Genomic DNA, 16,644 nt, shown 5'->3' with positions numbered 1-16,644 from the left:
AAATAAACTTACCAAAGCATTAAAAATGTTTTAAAAAACTTTAAAACTCATTTAATTAATCTGAATAACTCTTATTACAAAACCAGAAAACAAACGAACAAAAAAAATGAGAAAAACTATAGATTAATTTCATTTACAAACATTAAGTACAAATATCTCAAGTTAAATATTCACAAATTATAGCCAGCAACTTTTTCAGAGAATAATATAAATGACCAGGATTTATTCTGGAAGTGTAATAATGGTTTCACATTGGTAAATCTGTTTATATAATTCAACCAGATTAACACATTTAGAGATATTATACACATCTCATTACAAAAAAGGAATTTCTCATGAATCAATATCATTATTAATAGAGGCAAACTAGGAATAAATAGGTTCCTCCCTGATTTAGTTAAGAAAATTGTCAGAAAAACTTAACAAACATCATAATGGTGAAACATTAAAACCATTCCCACTTAAGTCTTGACCAAAATAAGAATGCCTAACACCATCATGGCTACTAAAACTGGACATCTACCAATGCAACAAGGCAATAAAAGAAAACAGTTATAAATTTTAGAATAAGAGCCTCAAACTTTTATTACTTGCATATAATAGAATTGTCTGAGAGATGGAATGTAACAATAATTTTAGCAAAGCAGGTTGATAAAATGTCAACATACAAAATCAATCACTTTACAAGTAAAAACCTAATTAGAAAAATGAAAGAGAAAAAATCCGACTCAATAGCAATAAAAAGTATTTAAAACCCATGAGCAAACTTAGCAGAATGCACATGACCTTTATAGAGAAAATTATATGACTATGCTGAAGTATATATAGCAAAGTTTAAATAAGCATCAGGACAAAAAAACTCAATACTGTAAAGATAACTATACCCAAATAAATATGTAAATTAAATGCAATTCAACGTAAAATCCCAACAAGATTTTTAAAATCAAAGTTATGAGTTTCTTTTAAAATTCATCTCAAAGAGAAAACATGCAAAGATATCCTAAAAAGAAAAAATTGAGAAAGATAAACAATGAGAGTGTATGTTGGGAAGGATGGTCATTCCTTTGTTTTGTATTTTTCCTTAGAGAAGAGAGAATTTCTGCTTCTCCTTGTAGCGGGAGATATTATTGGGGTAAATACTCTGAGAAAATGGGTTTGGGATGCTGGCATTCTCCTCCTTAAGATGGTTGAGTAATTGCTTTGCAGATCTCATCCTCCTCACAGTTAGATCCTAAGATCTAGATCTGTAGGGAAGAAAAAGAAAGCCTCACTTTGGCTCCAGACCAGACTACATCCTCTTATACAATATTTTAGAAGTTCTATATTTTCAAGAGGTTACAGGACAGTACCCAGCCAATGTAAACCAGATGCTATACATTTTCATCCTTATCAGACTCTAAGTGTCTATTATCATTTTTTGAGAAATCAGAGAGAAGAATGGTGAGTAATCAGCAACTCCATATCTCCAGTAAGGAAGTTGCCTTATGGAATTTCAGAATGAACCCCAAAGCAAGAAGATACCTGTTAGGGGCTTCCCTGGTGGGAATAATCTCCTAATTCCTTTAATAAAGCTGTTGGTGTTTTACATTTGTATTTGATTGTTTAATCATCTGAAAGTTGTTTTATGCTTGCTATGAATAGAAATATAACTTTTTTTTTTTTTTGCGGTACGCGGGCCTCCCACCGCTGAGGGCTCTCCCGCCGCGGAGCACAGGCTCCGGACGCGCAGGCCCAGCAGCCATGGCTCACGGGCCCAGCCGCTCCGCGGCACGTGGGACCCTCCCGGACCGGGGCACGAACCCGCGCTACCCGCATCGGCAGGCGGACTCCCAACCACTGCGCCACCAGGGAAGCCCAGAAATATAACTTTTTAAAATAAATAGATATCAGATTACCTCAACACCATTTTCTCATTATTTGAAATTCTAATTGTATCTTAAATTAACAGGTATCTTCTTTTTTTTTTTAAATGTCAGTACCGGTTTTTATTTATTTATTTATTTATTTTTTGCGGTACCTGGGCCTCTCACTGTTGTGGCCTGTCCCGTTGCGGAGCTCAGGCTCCGGACGCGTAGGCTCAGCGTCCATGGCTCACGGGCCCAGCCACTCCGCGGCATGTGGGGTCTTCCCGGACCAAGGCTCAAACCTGTGTCCCCTGCATTGGCAGGCGGATTCTAAACCACTGCACCACCAGGGAAGTTCTCTAACTTTTAAATGGCTCACTGAGTTTAGTTGGTTCACTACTTTAAAACAAAGGAAACATAATTTGGCTCATAAGCAATTTCTTGATAAGCCTCTAATCTAACCTTGTCCACCAGTCCAGTATTACCTTCATTCATGGTTAGTTTCCCATGGTGGTTCCTGATGTCCTAACCTGTCCACACACTTTAGGCAGAACCATCACAATCTGTCAGAAGCTCTAGAAGTGTTCCTCCAAAAGCAAAGGGTCTTATTATGGTCAGTGGGAAGACCTCCTTGTCTCCTCTGTAGATGTATGCACCTCTTCCCCAGTGACAAGTTCTGCATACCAAGGAGAGACAGGGGTGGTGAACACCTTTAGTTAAGCCACTTAAAGGTCCTGGCACTATTCTCTTAGGCAAGGGTGCCTGCTCATCTTTTCACTACAAAGTCACTCAAATGACACTTCCCAGAATAACGTAAATCTTCTTCAACTACGCTCTCTCTCTTCCTCCAGAAAGAGATGCATCTGGTAAATGATGCATTGAAAAACTTAACATTCTGTCTGCTAATCCCCCAAACACATGATGACTGGTAGAAAAGCCATCATTTAAAGAAATGCAGACAACTAGCAAATACAAAATGTGTCCTCTCTTCTTACAGAGAAAGAGTTAAGGGATAACAACCTCTAACTTAAAGAGCAAGGTTACTTTATCCAGTTGAGAGAGTAGGCACTGTTTTTATAGAGTAATGAACCACATTTTTTTCTGCCCCACAGAATTCTAATTCTGTCAAGTATGGTAAGACAGATGATCCTATTTAAAATTATATTTTACGAAGCAAAACAGATATAACTCAGTAACTGTGCATCTAGTTGACTTAATTGCCTCATTTATCACATGACTTAAGTGAGCTGATGTTTTCTACTCTGCTTCACCCATGTAATTCTTGTAATATAAGAGCTGAGACATGGTGCCAGGCGTGAGCGAGAAATCCTCTCTCCTGAGAAAAGATATCATTGGAGTGATGTTGGCTTTGGGTTCCAGTTTATTGAAAAATCAATGTCCATTTGTGCGACTAACACATATGGCTTTCTTCCAGCCTGATGATGGCTCTGGGAGGCTGACTATCACCTAATGAAGTCAGATCAGCTTACCCAGCACCCGAGTTACAGTTGGCAAAGTGACTTTGTCATTAAAACCCAGTTTATCATTCCTATTGGTGTTTTTCTTCCCATTTCAAACACTCCTATCCATTTCTCCTGAACCCACAGTATTGTTTTTCTCTCTGTAGATAACAGACCAATGGCTCCAAATTTTAACATTTCAAAGGGACTCAGTATGATGTTTGGTGCTCAAAGGATAAACAACTTTTTCATATGTCTGTTTCTCTCATTAGAGGCAGGAAAATACTTATATAGGTATGTAGTCTTACTTAGTCTTGACTCAAAATAGACATTTTTACAAGTCAGAGCCAGCTTTGTAACAGGCTCAATTGAAATTTGTCAGCCTAGCTGTCTCGGGTAAATCAACAAGGTTAAGTTTGTCTAATGTGTTGTTATGTTCCAATAAACAGAGTCCAGCTGACATTTTACGTGAGCTTTTAAAAAAAATTAATTACCGGTAAAGTAACACCATTTCCCTATTTATTAATTTGAGTGGCAATCTAAATTGCAGTGCTGGGTTTTTTTTCCCCCAGTGTTCTCTTTCTCTGGAGAATACCCCCAGAGTGATAGTCACTGGCAACAGAAGCTCTGGCAAAGCGGGGTGGGTTTTTTCCCCCTTGAAATCTGCCAAGAGTAACAAATAATTCTGTCAGGAAGTGCCAGCTCAGCCACTAACCATAGTTACTAGGTTCTTACTTGGGTCCATCATGTGAAGACCTCCCTCTATTAGTTTGGAATGTTTTGATTGCAGGTAACAAAAACTACCTGGCTAATGTTAGGAAAAAAGAAAAAGAAAAAAGTGTATAAATTTGCAAGGATACCAAGGACATCACAAAATCAATGGGAGGACAGAAAACCAGGAATAGAGACTGGGTGTGAACCAAGGCACTTCTGTTCTTTTATGCCAAGAGGGAGGAAGTCAAGTCTTTAGCTCAAGCAGAATCTTGTAGAGCTGCTGCTGCTGCTGTGAATGAACTGAAATGGTCCCTTTTGTTTTGTGTCCCTTGCTAAAGAGTCACTGTCCCATGTTGGAGCCTCTGGTTGACTGGGACTGGAACATTTGCTTCTATTCTGGCTGATGGCGCTCCAAAGAAAAAAGAAAGATCATTGGATGGTAATCCAACGATCTCTGGTTTCTCCCAATAAGGAAAGGGGTGTTGGTGGGGAACTGCCCTATGTAACAAATGTCCTCTACGCTCAGAAGTTGAGCACCTAAATAGAAGATGTGAAGGAAAACTGCTGGAGAGGTTACAGTTTCTCAGCTGTTCGGCATATGCCTGGAACCCCCAGAACTTGTCAAAACAAGATTTTCGAAACAGAATATATGGTCATTTGTGCTCAGCATTCCTATAGAGTTGAAATCTAAAATAAGGATCTAAAGTTTGCAATACAGCAGGTCTGAACTGGTGTTATAAACTGGAGAAGTGATCCATGGACATTTTGAACGATTCAAGGTCACTGAAATCTTGACAAATGATCTTTACATGAGAGAGAGTCATGTAAAGAATCTTACATAAAGAGACATGTAAAATGGTTCCTGTAAGAAACATAGTAAATAGGGAACAAAAAGACAGAGGAATGAGCTAGTTAGGTAGTAGAGTCTCCAATAAAAATCTTAAAGTTAGGATGAAATATAAATAGGACATAAATTCACAGTGTTGTGAAGTTGTAGTAAGGCATATCACCAAATGGTTTTAGGATATATTACATATATATATGGAAGTCCCATATATATATTCCATACTTCTACGTGACTAAATTCAGTGAATACTTTTCAGTCTTTATTTTACTTCAGGCTCAGCAGCATCTCAACACATTGTACAGTTATCTCCTTCTCTTAAAAAATTAATTTCTATTGGAGTATAGTTGATTTACAATGTTGTGTTAGTTTCTGCTGTACAGCAAAGTGAATCAGTTATACATGTTTCTGATTCTCTCCTTCTTGAAACACCCCTGTCTTAGTCAACTTGGGCTCTGTAATGAAATACCACAGATTAACTGGCTTAACCAACAGATGTATTTTCTTACAGTTTTGGAAGCTGAGAGTCCAAGATCAAGGTCCTGGTAGTTTTGGTTCCTGGTGAGAACCCTCTTCCTGGCGTTTAGAGGTCCCCCATCTAGGGAGAGAGAGAGAGAGAGAGAGAGAGAGAGAGAGAGAGAGAGAGAGCACTCTGGTGTCTCTTTCTCATCATATAAGAGCACTAATCCCATCAGGAGCTCCACCCTTATGACCTCATCTAAATCTGATTACCTCCCAGAGGCCCCACCTCCAAATATCATTACATTGGGGATTCGTACTTCAACCTATGGATTTTTGGAGGACATACTCAGTCCATAACAACTCCCTTCTTCAGCGTGCCACATTTGCATGGTTATCCTCCTCCCTCACTGACCACTCCTGTTCTGTTTCCTTTCCATTGTTATCCATTCCTACTTCCAGTCCTCTCTTCCTATTCTTCTTGCTATTCCTGGATGATCTTATCCATGCCCACATTTAATAGGCACTGAGAAGCAGATGTCTCATGAATTTACCCCTATACACACACCTCTAATTTTTAAGTTCAGTTTAATCTACAAAATTATTTGATATCACTTCTTGGGACATCAATAATACTTCAAAATGAAAATGTCAAAACTGAACTTATAACCTGCTCCTTCCCCACCTGAAAAAAACCCTAACCAACCAACCAACATACATACATACATGCATACATGCATATAGAAACAAATACCCAATCTTTTCCAGCATCCTCTGTTACAAGGATGGCACCACTATGAATCAAATTGCAATTTTACATTTATTAGCATGATTAGTACCTGTTAGTTTATTAGTCAGTCAGTCAAATATTAATTGTACATCTTTTGTCTGCTCCAGCATTGTTCAAAACTCTGGGAAAACAGCTGTCAGCTAGACAGACAGAGTCCCCCCTATATTAAGGATATATGATATACTTTTGGGAAACAGAAAATAAAAAATAAATAGGGTAATGTGGTGAGTGTGACTGAAAGGGCTGCTATAGCTAGGGGAGCCCACTGTGAAAAGGTACTAAATGATTTGAAACTTGAATTATGAAAAAATTACCTTGTTGAGAAGAATATTCAAGCAGAAGGAGCAACAACTGTAAAGGTCTTGAGCTGGAGATGAGTTTTACATGTTCTAGGAGCCAAATGTAAACCAGTGTGGCTGTAGTACAGTGTAAGAGAGGGATAATGGAGGGAGATGGGGTCGGAAATATCTGTAAGACAATGATATTCATATTAGATCTTTGGAGTAAAAAAGAAGTGAAACAACAACAAAAAAAGAAAGCGGAGTTAGCAGTTGAAGGAAAATACTGGTTTTTTATTGTACTCCCTGAAACATGAGGGAAAGAGAACTGGCTTGGCATATCCTTAATCTTGAAATCTCTTTCATACTCTCCCCTTTTTAGGGGAAGTTTGGAGGCAGATGTGGGCCTTTAACCGATGTAAAGGAGAAAAATTGATGAGTTCAGAAAATTGTGAGAGGACTGGAAATTTTGGCTAATATGTTCCTTGTATACAAGGGATTGAACATAGGAATTCTATTGACATCTAATTGCTGGCATGTGCAAGCTGATAAGTGTTACCAAATGCGTTCCTATATAAGTATGGGGTGGTGTGGAAAGAGATATTTTTCTGTTGGCTAAATGGTGAAAGCAGTAATCTATTAAGAGAATTATTCTCAGAGACTGAATGCTAATTGATTTTATGTGCATGTCAAGAAGCCAATCAGTGGCAAGCTTGTAGCAAAATAGCAGAGCAAAGAATAATATACGTAGAAGATTGGAGTCAAATGTGGAAAACATATGACCTTATCACTGAAAATATCTGGTTTAATGAACATAATTTTTACTGGTTCGGCACCCATAAACTCTAATGGAGTCTCTTCAATTTCACTGAACAATTATAGATACATGTAAATTTTTTTAAACTAAAGGAAACCAACCTTATACTTCATAACCTTCAAATTTTTTATTGAAGTGAAATTTATATAATATAAGATTAACAATTTTAAAGTGTGTAATTCAGTGGCATTTAGTATGTTCACAATGTTGTGTAACTATCACTATCTAGTTTAGAACTATATAGTTCCAAAAAGTGAAAACAACCTAAATGTCCATCAACGGATAAATGAATAAACAAAATGTGATATATCCGTACAATTGAATATTATTCAGTCATAAAAGCGTGAAGTACTGATACATCCAGCAACGTGGATAAACTTAGTAAGCATGCTAAGTGAAAAAAAAAGAAAAAGACACAATAGGTCACATATTACATAATTTCATTTATATGATCTGTCCAAAGTAGGCAAATCCATAGAAACTTTATAATTTCTTATATGGTGAGCAAAGGCTGATTTTTCCTTTAAGAATTGTGATAATTTTGTAACTATAGGGTCAGTACCTTATTCATCAGTTTTGTCAGTCCATAACATAGCTCCTGGAACAAAGAGAGAGAGCCCACTGTATCAGTTAAGATTCTTATCAGATTATCAGAGAAGATGACCAGGATAAATATATGAATATATCTATAAATATATAGATATATATTTTTAATAGGCATTTATCATAAAGTTTTGACCTTACACAGTTATGGAAACAGGAGAAACAGTGTATATGAAGTTTAGTGTCTGAGTCTAGTGCTGGAACCTGATGTCCACAGGCAGATGGTTGGGAAGGGAGGATGGTTGTGGAGTGGGGGAAAAAAGGCCAAACTGGAACCTGCAAGTCTGAGCTGGAACCCTTAAGAATGAACTGGAACCTGTATGGGTTCCTTACTGCTTCCAAGTTTCAAACTTTGATGATGAGGGTTTTCTTCAGGAGAAGCTGCTGCCCCTCTGTCACATTGCTAAACACACATCTGGGCCAGGAGTTGGAGAACTCAGAGCAGGAGATGCAGGAGGATCTGGAAGAGTTAAGCATCTGGCTGCTGACACCCTCCAGCCAAGAAGCCAGGGGGTCAGCACCACCAGGCAGGAGCTGCAACAGTGCCTTGTGCTGCACCAACCTTCTCAGCACCAGAAGCTAGCTGAGAACTGATCACATGAGGGAAATGTGGATTCTGGGAAATGTAGTCTCAGTTTAGCTAAATTGACACAACACAAATCTCCCACAGTTACCAGGAATGCTTATGGAAGAAATGACTAAACCAGTGCAAGAAACAATGCTTCAGCCAGGATTTTTGTACCTTCCTTGCCTGCGGAGCATGTGAGAAGTATTTTCTAAGACCAGAAAATGGATTGGGCACTCAACCAGCATTGTTGTTTCATTATATCTTCACAACATCCCTATGACATAATTATAATTATAATTTTTATATTTATATATTTTATAATTATAATTTTTATTACCATTACAAAGGTAAAGTGAGAGTGGCACAAATTGTTAAAGAGCAATAGGTACTTAGCCTAGGGAGCAAATAACCCATCTACAAAACCAAATTTAGATCTATCTCATTATACAGCCCATGCTCTGTCCACTATACCACACTGCCCCCCACAGGCCCACCTTGATCTCCATTTTGTGTATAGTGAAGTTTTCTGCTTCTTTCTTCTCTTTCCATCTCCCTCCCTGCCCCTCCCCTGCCAAAAAAAGGGAGGGGCATCCTTTTCTTCCCAGGTAATTGTTATTATGGATGACCCAGCTTTTTCAGTGGTGCCTGTCAAACATGATATGAGGCTCAGCATCAGAAAATGGGCCTTCCCTTTTTCCTCTTAGTGTATTATTCTCTCTCCTGGTCTCTGTGCTCTTGCCTCTGCTATTGAATCCACTTCCATCTCCTGCTACCAATAAGCTACCATGAAGTCATGAACAAGTCAGATTCTGAGACATTTTTTGTTCATCTGTTTGTCGATGAGTCTCACGAATCTCCACGAAAACGTATGTCATTTTGCAATGACCAAATACTTGATACTATCACAAAAAGGCTTAATATATATTAGGCAGATTAGAGATTTGTGTACATTATTTGCCTAAGATGAGGTGTAAAATTGTTAGTAGCTAATGTTTTTTAGCACTTTAGAACCATGAGCATGGTTCTGAGCTAAGAGTTTTATATTCATTATCTTATTAATCTAAGTGACCACCCAATGGAAGAAGTAATTATATATTGAGGTTTTTTAAATAAAAAATATGAGGCTTAAAGAAGTTATAAAAACTTGCTTAAGGACACAGATAGTGAATTAGGTCCATCTGATCTCAGAGCTCTTGGTCTTAATTATCGTGAAATGATAAATTATGAAATCATGAAAGGATTTAAAACTCCTTAGCAAATTCTTCCTGTTATTTAACAAATATCCATTGAGTGCCTACTGGGTATTTAAGTAATAATAGCAGATTAAAACACCATGGCATGGGATAAAATGAGAAATAACAGTCATAAGCATATTTTTTTGTATTCTAATAGCAGTCTTTAAAGTCAGTCTCTGAAAAACATAGTAACATTTAATGAATGAAAACCTTTTTGAAGGATCTCTCCAAAAGATTGATTTTGTTTTAGTAGATAGGAATTAAGTAAATCTTAAAACTGCAAGTTTCTGACTGAATTTTTTAAATTCAAGCTTTTGTCTGCAAAATTTATGTACAAAAGACAAACTAGCAAAAAATAAGTTTTATTTTCATAAGTTTTTGTTGCAGTGCACTGTGAAGGTAAGGACCTATAGAATGGAAGACTCCAACATATGGGAGCAAAATGCTCATGGAGATTTCTGTGCTAGCACAGCAGATCCCCTCTCAGACTCTTTTAGATTGTACTTTTGCTATTTGTACTATCATTTCCACTCTCTCTTTCCTAATTTTTTTTTTCCTTTTCATGTTAGATCTTTAGTGTTTCCACGGTGGAAAAGCTATGAACCTCTACTTGACTGGGAAATTACATTACTTAGAGAATGCAGAGCACAAGAATGCTGGAGACCTAGCTAACGTGATCTTCTCTAAGGTCTGTTATCTATTTGTTTTCCCACACTACACGTTAGATTCTCGACAGCAATTGCCAGTGGATATCCACTGTCGAGGGTTCTACCAGAGTGATTCTTTAACCTAGAGCTTCTTTGAGACAGTAGAGTCACAGAGATGACTCCTCCACAACATAGGATAAAGAACTATGTCTGGTTTAACATGCTTTTGTGGATATTGCATTATATATGACACGCAGATGGGTTCTGGTACAAACATCAATTCCTCCTTTACCATGTGAATAAATTTGGCTTGGTGTGGCTCAGAGCATAATCTTTTGTAATGGTTTGGGTTTTGTTTTCTTTCTTTGTACAGGATCTACTCCTCTTTCTTGTTGGTTTTTGTTTGTTTGTTTGTTTTGTTTTAAATGTTATTACCTGAAATCCTGTTTGCAAGTATACTCAAATTTTACTTTATCAACTGAATTGCTTAAAGGGAAGTTACTTCCTTCAGTCTTTGTGAAGGTGATCTACTACCAATTATCCCTTACCCTGGAGATAGGTCCTGAGTGCCTGGTCTCTGTGTCTTTTGTCTGCTTATTTTCCCTTTTTAATCTTGATGGTCTGTGTCCTGTCTGTGCTGTGGTAATACTTTCCATGTATTGAATAGCTTCCATGTACTACCTCTCACTTTCACAGTAATCTTGCAGAGTGGTATGATTACTCTGTTTTACAGATAAAAAACTAAGACTCCAAGAAATTCAACAACTTTTCTAGGGTCACACATCAGGATTTAAATCTATATCTATGTGACTTTAAAGCTCAGAGTGACTTTGAGTGAGAAAAGTAACTATTAGAATGGAAGTAAATGTATAATGGAGGCATGGGGCTCTGCGGCTGGACTGTTTGGGCTCAAACCCTGGCTCCACCTTTACTATCGAGCTAACTTTGAATAAGTTACTTGAACTTCCTTAGACATAGTTTCCTCATCTGTGGTATGGACATAAGTATATTAATTAACTTTCTGGACTATTGTGAGGACTAAATGCAATATTGCAGGTGACATCAGTGTTTAAGACAGTGGCTGGCATGTGGGAAGAGTTCAATACATGCTAACTGCTGTTACTGTTGAATTGAAAATTGGTTTATTAAACAGAACTATTGGTGTCATGACGCTTACTTGGAAGCATCAATGAAAGTCCTTCATGATTTATCAGTTCAGAGGTTTGAGTATTTAACCATTTCATACCCACTGTCATGTGGGGCCATATCTATTTTGGAAAGAAATGATTTTTTCTAAAAATTAGTGCTTTCCAAGCTTTGGTAATATTACTACATTTTTTTTTCTGTCCTGACTCTGTTCTTAAATATGAAGTGGACTATTCACTAGTTACCACACAATGCATGAAGTAGCCTTACCCTATAAAGCCCTATTCCTGGAAAACAACCTTGGCGTGGGTTTAGTGATTCTAAATGAGGATTAGAGTCCAGAACTGACTCCCTGGAACTGCTGACCAGACAGCAGTTCACAAATCACCCCCCAGCAGGAAGAGTTCCCGGACAAGCTGGGCAGGATCAGGGCTTTCACTTCCCATAAATCTCCCACTGGCCATTGTCCTTCTTTCTGGGAACCACCATTATTGCTTTCCATTTTCCCTCCCTCCCTCCCTCCTTTGCTCCCTCCCTCCCATCCTCTTTCCTTCCTTTCTTTTCTTCTATTAGGGAATTAAAGCAGATATCAAAACCAAATACAAAACTAACCCTTTCATATGCCCTGTGTCTTTCATACTATGTATGCTATGTGTATATAAACTTGGAAAGTTAGGACTTCAAGGGCAGGGACTTTGTCTGGTCCTGCCCTGCATGATTCCTAAAAAAACCAGAACTTCACGCTCTGTCAGGGTCATGTTCTCAAAACAAACAAACATATATTCATGAATGTTAATCTTACTCAGTGTTCTATGGCATTGGCCATAATACCTCAGATATATTTGAAGAAAAATTATGTTGAAGTAATATCTATAAAAGTAATAAAAAATTGGGCTTTTGATTTTGGTTGTAAAGATGATCTCTGCAAAAGAAAGAGAAGGCCTGGGTGCCTGGACCAACACTCTCCCATCTGATTTGTTGTACAACATCTATTAAATGCACAGTGGTCTTAACCACTTAAAATATTGAGGTTGATCCTAAACTGCCCTTCTCGGATTAGGTATTTCCTAGTGTTTTTCTATACTGGAACATTCCTTACTTTGGTGAGGTGATGAGGCAGCCTTTCCCAGTTCTCTATTTAGCTCATTAACTGAGTTGCCCCTCTGCCAGTGGTTTCCAAACACCAGTCTGTGACAAAATTTCACCAGTATGAGGTAAAATGAGAAAAATAAGGATAATGTAGGGACTTTTTCTTATGGCTAAATTTATTTAATTGAAAGAAAAGCAATTTACTCTGAGATTATATAACTCCTATATTTTTGTGACAAAGAGGTCTTTATGAAAAGATCGGCAAAAGAGGAAAATCAGGGAACCATGGTCTTAGACTCTGGGAAATGTGAAATGGAGAACTGCTCTAGGCCACACATGGTATGTGCACATGTATGTGTGTGTGTGTTTATGGCCAGGTACCCACCTCAAGGGACCATGTGACTGGACAGTCTTTTAAAGGAGGTTTCTAATGGGGGACTCATGGGACATGTTAGCACCAGTCAGATGGTTGCTAAAGCAGAGGAGTTCCTGAAACAGAAGGGGCACCTATTCCATCCTTACAGACAAATCTTTAATATTCTCATTGCTCTCTTGGGATGTATTTGCTTCCTCTGAGCTGCACTTGGTGTCCTTTTTACTCTGACTTCACCTGAATGAAATTGTTTCATAAGGATAGCCTTGATGAATAGTCAACAACTTAAAACAGGAAATGAATGAAAAGAAAAAATGCTTTGATGATGTTCCTAATAATAATGGTACTTTAAATGACCACCGTGGCTCAAGTTTTTTAGAAAACAGAATACACAGCAAAGCTTGATTGATCATGCTTTATTGGGAAGTGCAATCTCAGGATAACAAAAAAGAGAGGAAAAAAGAAGTGATTTCACATACATAGTGCATTTAATCATCTTGACAGAAATAAAAAAAGTGAGTGATCTAATTAAAATTTTGAGAAGCTGCTTTTAAATGCCGTTTTTGGATGTCCTTAGTAATTCCGTGGTAAATAAGTGAGTGAAGTCCTCAAGAGGGTGTATGACTGGCCCAGGTCTATGTAGTTGAGAAGTGGCAGAGCTGTATTTAAAATCAGGCTTAGCTCCTGAGCTAATGGGTTTTCACCATTCCTGCAGATTGGCAGCACAGGGCTTTTAGAAAAATATCTGGGACAAAGATTATTATTCCAGTTTTAGAGAAAGAGGAAATAAAAGCATTGGAGAGCTTAGTAATCTGTCTAAAAACAAACTAACAAATTGAATCCAACAGTGTATAAAAAGAATTTTATAGGGAATTCCCTGGCAGTCCAGTGGCTAGGATTCAGTGCTTTCACTGCTGGGATCTGGGGTTTGATCCCTGGTCAGGGAACTAAGATGCTGCAAGCCGTGAGGTGCGGCCAAAAAAAAAAAAAAAGAATTTTATACCTTGACCAACTGGGATTTATTCCATGCATGCAAGGTTAGTTCAACATTCAAAAATCATATGATCATAATAGATGTAGAAAAAAATATTTGAAGAAATCCAACACTCATTCATAGTGAAAAAAAACTCTCAGCAAACTAGGAATAGAGGGGAACTTCTTCAACTTGATAAATAACATCTGTAAAAGCCTATAGTAAACTTCATATTTAATGGAGAGAAACTTGAAGATTTCCCACAAAGATTAGGAATAAGGCAAAGATGTCCCCTCTTACCACTTGCTTTTAACACTGTACTAAAAGTCCTAGCTAATGCATTAAGACAAAAAAAGGAAATAAAAGGTATACAGATTGTGAAGGAGGAAATAAAATGTCTTTTTTTGCAGGTGACTTTATTGTTCATGTAGAAAATCCGAAAGAATTGACCAACAATTGCCTGGAATTAATAAGCAATTATAACAAGTTTGCAGTATACAAAGTTAACCTACAAAAGTCAGATGCTTTCGTATATACCAGCAATGAACAAGTGGAATTTGAAATTAAAAACAATAACATTTATATTGACACCCCAATGAAATATGTAGGTATAAATCAAACAAAATACGTACAAGACTTTTAGAGGAAAACTACAAAACTGATGAGAGAAATAAATAAATAAATGAAGAGTTAGTCTATGTTCATGTATAGAAAGACTCAATATCATCACGATGTTGGTTCGTCCTAACTTGATCTATAGATTCAATGCAATCCCAATGAAAAATCCAGAAAGTTATTTTGCAGACTCTAGAGTTTATATGGGGAGGCAGAAGACCCAGAATAGCCAACACAACATTGAAGAAGGAAAACAAAGTTGGAGGAATGACACTACCCAAATGCAAGACATGCTATAAATCTACACGAATCAAAATAATGTGGTATTGGTGAAAGAATAGTCAGATCAATGGAACAGAATAGAGAGCTCAGAAATAGGCCCACACACAAATATAGGTGACTGATCTTTGACAAAGGAGGAAAGGCAATACAATGTAGCAAAGATCGTATTTTCAACAAATGAGGCTAAAACAACTGGGCACTCACATGCAAAAAACAAAAAAAAGGAATGTAGACATAGACTTTATACACTTCACAAAAGTTAACTCAAAGTGGATAATAGACTTAAATGTAAAATGAAAAACTATAAAACTCCTAGAAGATGACATAAGAATATAGATCTTGGGTTTAGCCATGACTTTTTAGATACAATATCAAAGACATGATCCATGAAAGAACTAAATTAATTTCTAAGTACAACTTTTCTGTGAGTCTAAAACTGACCTAAAAAAATAAAGTCTGGGGCTTCCCTGGTGGTGCAGTGGTTGAGAATCTGCCTGCCAATGCAGGGGACACGGGTTTGAGCCCTGGTCTGGGAAGATCCCACATGCCACGGAGCAACTGGGCCCGTGAGCCACAATTACTGAGCCTGTGCGTCTGGAGCCTGTGCTCCGCAACAAGAGAGGCCGCTATAGTGAGAGGCCCACGCACCGCAATGAAGAGTGGCCCCCGCTTGCCACAACTAGAGAAAGCCCTCGCACAGAAACGAAGACCCAACACAGCCATAAATAAATAAATAAATAAATTTTTTAAAAATTAAAAATAAAGTCTGTTAAAAAACAAAAAAAACTGCAACAGACAGTGAGTGTGTGGGGATAAGTTTTCTTAAAAGAGTAGTAGACACCTAGAGAGAGCACTAGACAGGGACCATGGAGAATTGCTTCTACACCCTGTTCTACAACTAGTCAGCAGTACCTTGGGAAAATAACACCTTCTCTAAGCTTTACTTTCTCGTATGAAAAAAGAAGCAGGTGGAAAAAGTGTTCTCCATGGTTCCTTTGCCACTCCCATTTGCTCAGTTTTGGAGCAAAGCAATTAAGTCTACTTTTGGAGAGTTCACGTAAGTGATGGTATTCTTCAGGAGCTGAACAGGTCCTCTTACCCCCAATTGTCACCTTCTCTGCCTGATGTGTCCTTTATTAGAGACTCACTTGTTTAAGTCCATCTCCCTGCACATATTTAAAGCAGAATAATCTCAGCCCTAACCTTGCTCCCTAATGTTGCTACCCTTAGGAACTATTATATCTTAAGGCATAAAGTTAATTAGTATGTATTGTGTCAGGACAGGGGCATCAGAACAAAATCTGGTATATATCAGGTGTTCAATATATTTGTTAAGTAAACGGATGGATGAATCAGTAATTGTAAAGAAGAGAGGTGCAGGGGTAAGCGGAGCTGCAGGGGTGCAGGACTGTGTTAGGGTCATGGAAAGAGGGATGAGACCTAGAATGCTGTATAAGGAGAGACGCTCCAAAGATAGATTTACCTACTTCACACTCATGCGTGAGACTTGCCCTGGGAACGAACCCATTCCATCCCTGTTCTTTATCAATCATTCATTTAGTAAGCAACTCCCGTGTGCCAGAAACAGCACTTAGCATTAGGGATTCAATGATGAGTGAGCCAGAGGGATGGTCTCTTTCTCACAGAGCCATTTGACTGGTTCCTTATTAAATTCCTACACAGATGTAAATTGATACAGCCACTATGGAGAACAGTACGGAGGTTCCTTAAAAAACTACAAATAGAACTACCATACGACCCCGCATTCCCACTACTGGGCATATACCCTGAGAAAACCATAATTCAAAAAGAGTCATGTACCAAAATGTTCATTGCAGCTCTATTTACAATAGCCAGGACATGGAAGCAACCTAAGTGTCCATCAACAGAGGAATGGATAAAGAAGA

The 16,644-nt window shown here is 37.9% G+C and overlaps 1 long non-coding RNA gene across 1 annotated transcript in view; it reads left to right on the top strand.

Annotated features, from left to right (window-relative positions):
* The window catches only part of LOC114487913 (uncharacterized), a 377,807-nt gene that overhangs the window by 130,969 nt on the left and 230,194 nt on the right, over positions 1-16,644 (top strand). Inside the window, exon 2 of the long non-coding RNA XR_003683475.2 lies at positions 10,182-10,300. This is a non-coding gene — a long non-coding RNA (uncharacterized lncRNA). The remainder of the gene's footprint in view (positions 1-10,181; positions 10,301-16,644) is intronic.

The sequence above is a fragment of the Physeter macrocephalus genome, chromosome 15 (genome assembly GCF_002837175.3).
Source record: "Physeter macrocephalus isolate SW-GA chromosome 15, ASM283717v5, whole genome shotgun sequence".
NCBI lineage: Eukaryota > Metazoa > Chordata > Mammalia > Artiodactyla > Physeteridae > Physeter > Physeter macrocephalus.
Note: the sequence above shows the minus strand (reverse complement) of the source record. Positions and strands in the feature narration are given on the sequence as shown.